Here is an 8912-nt window from a genome sequence, read left to right as displayed (position 1 = left end):
CAAACAATTGCATTTGTATACCTATAGGTATAAATGTGGTTTCTGATGTGGATACTTTTAAATTATTCAGTTAATTATAGGATCATCTGTTTAATTTGAAATGTGACGGCTTCAGGAAAAATTTCAATTTAACTTGAAGTGATTTATTTCTTAAGTTGCACAGAATTACGGCATCCTAGGACCATGGGCCTACCCATGGTTTTTATATTGGTGAAAGTTTAAAAATAAACCAAAAAGAAAAACATCAAATTTGTATTTTTATCATAAATACACAAAACAAATAAAAAATTCAGAATGGTTCTTAGACATATGAGTTAAACACAAGTACTGATTGTATAATGACTATGGATGTTTCCCTCAACATTAATAAAGCTGTTCTCTCATGCAGAGGACAAAATATGCCATGGTATCAAATGTTCTTTCCTGATAAAGGACGCAACTACAGAAAGTTTCATTTATTTGTTCAAAGTAACCAATGTTATAGATGAAAAAATAAATCTCCTGACAAACCTCCCAATACTACTTTGACACCAAACATGTCAAACTTGATTTTCATTAGAATGTAGAGATTTCTTTACATTAGTAAATCAAAAACCAGGATCCATATATATATATATATATATATATATATATATATATATATATATATATATGTGTATATATATAAATTATTATATATATATATATATATATATATATATATATATATATATGTGTGTAGTATACATATATGAAAAGCAATGCAAACACTTATTGAGCTTCATCTTCTAGACAAGAATGTCAAGGCAATCACTCTTCATAAAAAGCAATTACCATTTGATGACTTGTCACCTTTGCCTCTTTTGGCTGCAGCAAGTCTGCCTCATGTGAACACTCACATTCCAGGAGAAACATCCAATCCCCATTGCTGTCTTTGGCAATCTTTCTTTCAGGATCATGACCTCTGGCAAAGCCTCTTGGTTTGCCAGCTGTATCTCTTTTCTTTGATTTGCTGTCATCAGATTCACTGTCAGATAAACATTTCCTTTTTGTATCACCTTTTTTTTTGCCAGCTTTTTGAGAATTAAGAAATGTTTCAATTAACTCTAGACAGTCTAAATAGTCTTCAGGTTCCCAAGTACTGTCAGCATCTGTAAATCCCTTCTACTTCAGGAAATGCTCCAGCTTCCCATTTGGTATTTCCACCACAAATTCTTCAGTCTCTGCCTGTTTGACTTTTTACGCTTCCCATTCTGTACTTTCCCATTTTTTGCAATATAGTTTTATTGGAGGTCATTTTTTATTGCAGACTTGAAGAGCTGTAACTGCCTCTGAGCTGCTCCAGTTTGTGGGTCTGCTGTGTTTCTGGCCCTGCATGCCTCATATAAATATGTTCTTATAGAGCACTTTGGAAAACATTTGAACTTCACTTGGCATGAATGTAAAACTTAGGAGTTAAGTCTTTCTGAATTATTTTCTGGACAGTCCAGGGAAAATAAACAGTGTTGTCTGATTTTAAATCAATCCTAAACTGAAAACAGGCATTAAAATTGGTAATGCCTGGCTAGGACCTAATTATCAATATATATCATCCAGAATGCATGATTTATATTTGTGTGTGTCTAAGTCATTATCAAAATGTTGAGACAACATTAAATATATTCACAAAGAATTGAAAACCCTTAGGCATATGTTCATTCATGTCATTCATGTTTAAATGTCTTATTCCAGTTGACTAGTGATAAGTAAAGGAATTCCTTACAGCAAAATATGTTGACATACCTGAACACTGATGGAGTCATCAACGTCTATTAAACGAAAGGCTTTGAATGTACTCACTATGGTCCCTTTCAGAGGAGACTCTTCTGTGTTTAGAGCATGAAAGCTGTGCTATCATGTCCCTTACCTTTCAAACATGCTACGGAACAGTAATGATGGCTTAGCTTATTCTAAAGTTTGAATCAATCAGTGTAAATGTAGAGTCACATATTCCTACTAAATGATTATTTTTCTCTCTCCTCATAATGTCTTTAATTTCCTTTAAACTCTATTAAATATTATTGCATCAGAATTTGTAATAATTAAGTATTTTAGGCATATAATTTATTATGTGATATGCTACATATTTACATAGCATTTAAAGAAATATGTGCAACCATTTTAGGTTTTACAGAAACATGATTTTATGGTGCTGAGTTTAAAAGTAAATACAGAACTTAATGGAGGATGCTTTAAAAATAGAATTGTAGCCTCTACTTTTAGTCCATTTATAAGCAATGTCCTTTTATAAATATATTATTTTGGCATCACTGAAATTATACATTTTGGTATAAGCATAACTCATATTTATGATATATATGTACTACCCAATAAAGATAATAGAGTTCTAAATATGATCATTTAAGATATTGAATACATAGCCTACAAATGACCAGTGAATAGTGATTGTCATTCCTTTCTAAGTGTGTATTTTTCTCCCTGTTGATGATTCAAGTAACTCATTATCACCCATCTGTTATATTAACTTTACTTATAATTAATGTCATCTCCGATGAAAACCTCCTACACTTAAATAGAACAATGTATTAAAAACCAGAGTTTTTTTTAATAAAGGAAAAATACTTCAAGTTAAAATTTGAAGCAATATGCAGCACATCATTTCCTGTTAGTAGATTGTATAAAAATTTTAAGAAATGAATCAGGATGGCTTGAGTCCTCACCAAGCTAAACAGGACATTAATGAAGGTATGATAACTCTATAACCACTGTGTTAATGCTGACTTCTGCTCAATTTTTTGTCTGGAGAAACCCAAAACTCTATCATGATGTTAATGTTAGGGATACAAAACCCAAAACAGGCTGCTTAGATTATTTCAAAGTTTTACACAAGACAATGTGAATGTGACTTTCCAACACTTGGGTTTCTTGTTTGTTGGATTTACTTTCTAGTAATGAGTTTCAGTTTAGTAGTCAAGAAAATGTAGATATATAACTACATTCTTTATAATTGAATATTGACTTTCCTTCTCTATTAACTACTCTGCCCCCCAAGGAAAGTGATGTTAATGAGCAGAATAACAATAATAATGATGATGTTTCATCAAGCTCTTATTATGTACAGGCATGACCCCACCCCATTTCAACCTGAGAAAACTGTGTTAGAATAAAGAAAGAACAGCTGTTAGAACTACATTTGCATTTAGAATTTAAATAAATTTGCTTTTGTTAGCCTGATCATAAAACATAATAAATATCAGCCAAATAGTATAGAAGGGTTTATGGTTAAAATCTTGCCTTTACCTTGTACCCTGAGGCAACATTCTAATAGTCTTTTGTTTCAGTTTGTCCTAGTGATTTCCTCAATAATCATAGATATTATTTTACCATATTTTCTTTATTTATCCACTTCAGGCAGTACTTACTGGCTGTATCTTAAAAAACTAAAAGTTTAGCTCATTTTATCTCCTACCTTCTTGTCCACTAATTTTCCCAATGTTTGATTATTATATCATTGTTTTATTGATATTGATTTTTATGTAACTTTAAATATTATAATCCAATTTTTTACCATTTCAGCCACTTTAAAAAATATTTATTGATTCTTTGTTTGTAAACATAAGAATAATAGTGCCTCTAAAATTATTTTCCTTTACCTACCCCTTTCCCTATCCTATTTCTATTCATTTTAATTTTACATTATCATGGTAATTAATATTATATTATATATTCAATCATAGCTAAGTATTTCTTACTTTGAACCTTGGCTGTGAAATTTGAGAATATTTTTATTATCATTTTGTTAGATAAATATTATTTATCACTGACATGCTAGGGTTCAATTTCATCCTGTCTAATGTCACTGTCCCTCAGTAGACACAGTTCAATTTACTGTATCCCTCATTCCTCATTTCAAAGTCCATAGACCTGATGATTACAACCTAGTTTTCTCTCCTGAGTTCTCTTAAAGTTATGCTCCCTAATTTCTTAGTATCTGTGCCGCAGCCTCCTGTGTATTTCTTCTATAAGTTAAAAAAATCTTGTCCTGTAATAACCACTCCCTTCAATTTTCTTTCCTGTTACACTTTTATTCCTTTCGTGTAACTTTACTTTCATTTCAGGAGAGTTTTTGATCCAAAGGAAGGCAATATGTTTGTGCAGGCTGTCATCTTCAAAAGGAATTCTTGATAATTGGTAACTGTGCTTAGCTGTCTCCATGGTTCAGGCTTCCCCTCTCTAAATGGATATGGCAGTGACAGATTTGATATCTCGACTCTTTTTCAATCATGTCTACTTGACAGGGGATCTTTTCCAGGGCTATTCTTCCAGGAAAGATCAGTGGGATCAGGTTTCAAGGAATCATGGAAACAGGTAAGGTATTGACTACAGTGAGTCTGCCTGTGATCGTGAACCAATAATCACATAGTACTCCTTCCACCTACTACTTTTACCTGTTCACCACTGGTCCATTTATCTCAGAGTAAGGGACTAATTCTCAGTATAATCTTCACACCTAAGAACAGTGTAAAGACAAGGGACTGATTCTTAGTATAATCTTCACACATAAGAACAGTGTAAAACTGTTGAGTTTTCTATTATGATTAGCTAACATAATACTTATCCAGTTTAGGGAGATTAAGATTAAAAAATCCATACTATTTTAATTTTCAAGCATAACAGACTCATAGAGAATATTAATTATTATATTTATATTGATAAAAAGACATAAAATAAGATCATTTACTAACGTCCCAGAAGAAAAAATCCTAATTAGTATCCATGATTGCTGCTTCTCCCGTAGGTAAGTATGGTATCACCCATACTGGAATCTGTGGGACAGTGGTGGCTTGAGAGAAAGAGGCAAAAGGAAGAGTAGAAACACCAGAGCAGAACAGGTGACCTCTTTTGTTTTGGGAGGTCATGAAAGGTAAAGGAAACTAAAATTAAACAAAACAACATTCTAAACAGGCCCTCCAGGAATTTCAAGGATCCACATTGAAAGGTGAGAATTCTGGGCTGGGCAAAGGGGAAAAGATCATGTGTCAGTATCTGGGAAGCATTACTTAGAGCCAAATTCCAGTATTTGTTGATTATGGGGGTGTCCAAATAAAGATTTTAAAAAAACAAGAAAATGGTCTAGCACTAATAAATAAGTTTAACTACTATAGGAAAAAAATGTGGAAGAGCTCTTGCTCTTTGACCCGTATACAGGTTAAGGTATTTGAACCATGAAAGTTGGGAAACTGAAAAAAATGCAATAACCTGAGTAGGTGTTTCTTCTGTCATATAGGTTCTGTTAAAGTATGGGTCCTCAGCTTCAGTGCATACGACAGCAGACCACTTTCAAATCCTGCTTGTTCAGGGCAATGTATTTCATAATATTCTGCAGTCTCATCTTTCTGCTTATGGGGTGAGGCTGGGAGAGATGATTTGCTTTGAAGCTCTTACAAAGTCTTGAAATTTAAATTTAGTGATAAAATTCTTCTTTTAATTTTATCAAAATGCATCATGTTATTATTTTATTCCAATTTTCCTTTTAAATTCACTACCATAAATTCAAAAATAAATCCTTGACCATGAAATGGTTTTCAGTAGGGTTATGCAGAACAAATCAGATCCTCTATTCTTATGCTCCCTGTACACTGAACAAAGGTAAATATGATTTTGCCACAAACATTCCTCTCTCTCTGGTTGTCTATTTTCTTTCTTTTTTTTTTTCCCACATACCACATTAGGCAACATCCAAAAGCATCACCAGTAAATTTACAACACTAAGGAACAGCTTGCTTGCTTAATGCTGTGAGAATCGACAAGATCTAAAAAGCTAAAGCCAGAAATCTGTGATAAACTTCAGTCTGATGAACATATGAGTCAACCAAACAGCCTTCAAGAACCAGATCAATCTAGAAGTTAATAGAGAATCACTTGGGTCTAAGCCATAATTTTGCAAGATATATTATCTGGTGCTATAATCCAACTTTTTAAACATCTCCTAAAAGCAGACTTTATGTCAGAGCAGAGTTACCTAATGTAAGCTGGCTGATGTTATTTAAAATTAAAAAAAAATGTTGAATGGAAAACACGCCACAGGAGAAAAGCACACAATGTACACATTTCTTTAATATTATAATTTGTTTTCATTTAAATGTAACAGCATGGCTATGAAAAAATGAGAACACAGAGATGGAAGGAATATCACAATGTTTAAAGCCAATAACAGGTTTTACTTATTAATTTTTTTAATCCATTGACATGCACAGAGCAACAACTTGCATCATGAAATTTTGCAAAAAATTTCACTTCCAGAGGGCAACCTACTTAAGGACTAATGTTTAAGAACAGCTTGAATTTTATAGGCAAGGGATGGCAAAACACTTTAATAAAGCTTACCCCTGCTGTTCTTTCTAAGGTTACCTCCTGCAATTTATTACAGCTTCTCTGAGTGCCAAATGGCCGTAGTTTTAACCCGCAATCACTACAATACAGAGCCTTTGAAATCCTGGAGACACAGACTTTATAACCAAGGAATAAAACATAAGAATAATGGTGTTCCAGTTATAAATCCATTTATCTCTAATATCTCCATGGAATTATGTGTAATTGGTCAGCTTGTGAACAGAATCCTTGTTTCTAATAGAGTATTTTAAAACAGAATTTTTTTTTTCTGAATTGAGAGTTGTTTTTTTTTTTTATAAACATTTATGGTATGAAATTCTCATAGCACGAAATTCTCAAATTTATCTTGTTAGTGACCTGAGAAATTAAAACTAACCAGTAGAAACTATAATTTTCCCAGTTAGGGGAAAAATTATACCTAGGAATAATGTGATTTGACCAAAGTGGATAAACGGTTTACATTTCATAGTCAGGTTAACATCTTGAATGTAATCATTCACACCAGCACAGGGTTTTGTCATATACATTCACACCAGCACAGGATTTTGTCATATATTTCAACTAATATGAATTTATTATCCATCTCAAGTGACGTTTCATATTTGTACCATCTAATTATGGACCAATTAACACTATGAAGTTTAAACACATATCATGTATTTTAATGCCCTATCTAGAATTAAATAGATGTTATATTTCAATATGAGAAAAATAATAATTATCTAACACTTAAAATGGTTTTAAATGATGATGAATGACATGTAATTTCGTGCTCTTTGATGCCTGCAAATATACATAAGCAAAGCATCTTTACTTGACTCAATGTTTACAGTTATTTAGCATGTAAGGCTCTTGAGCATAAAATGTAATTGGTAATGTTAACTAACAAATCATAGGTTCACAATTTATTGGCATTTTGGAATTGTTTCTAGCTTTTATGTTGTGTTTTCTAAGGCATAGACAGGTTGCAATGTTGTGGTATATTGCATGCTTTTATTTACCTAGAATATAAATTCTTTTAGTCTTACACTAATTTATTTTAATTCCTCATCCTGGGATATTGTACTAATCAGAGACCAAAAACAGCTTGAGCTATTCTACCACCAGCTGCTCGAGGTGCTCTGAGCTCTCACTATAACTCTGTTTTAAGGGGTGGGGGAAGCAAATATGGACAGATTAAGAAAAAAAATACCAAAAAAATAGTTAAATATGAAATAAAGATATAAACTCAGACATTTTCTATAAATCATGAGTGATTAGATTCTGACATATATGAGAAAGTACTTCATTCCCATAGTCAATTTTCACTGTTCAAATATCTAATCATATACGTCATAAAGGGCACATATTTAAGAAGCAGAAGAGATAATATTTAAATAACTTGTCTTGCTGAAAGATCTTTTACCATATCTTTTGTTTTTAACTTTCCTTAAAATTGTAATTTAAACTTAAGCTGTTATTTTCCTATAGCTACTTTTATAAAATTGAAAGCAATTTGATATTTAATAGAAAGATATATCACAATTAAAAAAACATATCTTATCAAGGTGAAATGTATCCATCTTGTGAACAGAGGTAGCCATCTATGTTCTAGTGGATTTCATTTGTGATACCAATTTATGCTGTGGAACATGGGTCTCAGCTATAACACTTTGCTCTGCTACTGAGACTCTCAGAAAAAAAATCAAGTCTCTGACATAGATAAAATTGTGTTTAAATTAAACAATTAAAAAAAATCAAATGTCATTAATTCTTTGAAGGAAAAAGTATTTAAAGAAAGAATTAATAAGCATAGGTTAATGTAAACACTGGGATCCTTAAACTAAACTGTAGGGATTCTAATTCTAGATATACTGCTTAAGAGCTATGTGACCTTGGAACAAGTATTTATGTTCTGTGTTACTCATCCACATAATGAGCATAGAACAGTATCTACCATGTGGGGTTATATGAATTAAATTAATTGATATATAAAAATATTTTAAAATACTGCTTTGTGTGTTAGCATTTACATCCTTCTTGCTGTCATTTAACTATTTGCTCTTATTGTTATATAAGATGAATGCCCAATTCATATTCAGTATGCTGACTATGAATCTTATCGCAGACAGCAAATGGGAAGAGTCATTATTCAGAGTATTACCACTGTCTGTGATTTAATACCTAGTGGATTCAAATATTTTTGACATCACTGTGGCTCTTGTAGTCATTTAGGTTTATTACATGATGCTATGGAAAGAACTTCTACCAAAATGCTTTACAGAAATGAAAAGTTTCAAATCATATTCCTCTTTTCCTGCATGCCCTCTGATTTACCTATGCCTCTCCTTGTCAGTAAGCAATGACACTTTATTATATCTGATAGTAGACTTCCTTCATATTATACTTTTCTATTCTTTACCTGAGCCGTGTGTGTTTTCTGTACAATAGTAACCTAAAAAATGCATGAACTAATGAATTGTTGGCTCAGTTTTCTGTCAAAGACTCATCTCACACAAGGTCCTCTATTCTTTTTTTTTTTTTTTTTTTTTTTTTTTTTT

The 8912-nt window shown here is 32.0% G+C and overlaps 1 pseudogene; it reads right to left on the bottom strand.

Annotated features, from left to right (window-relative positions):
* Nucleotides 1–750: 750 nt before the first annotated feature.
* Nucleotides 751–1276, bottom strand: LOC108300408 (annotated as a pseudogene).
* Between the last annotated feature and the right edge of the window lie 7636 nt (nt 1277–8912).

This window comes from Cebus imitator, unplaced genomic scaffold, assembly GCF_001604975.1.
Source record: "Cebus imitator isolate Cc_AM_T3 unplaced genomic scaffold, Cebus_imitator-1.0 Scaffold27, whole genome shotgun sequence".
Lineage (NCBI taxonomy): Eukaryota > Metazoa > Chordata > Mammalia > Primates > Cebidae > Cebus > Cebus imitator.
Note: the sequence above shows the minus strand (reverse complement) of the source record. Positions and strands in the feature narration are given on the sequence as shown.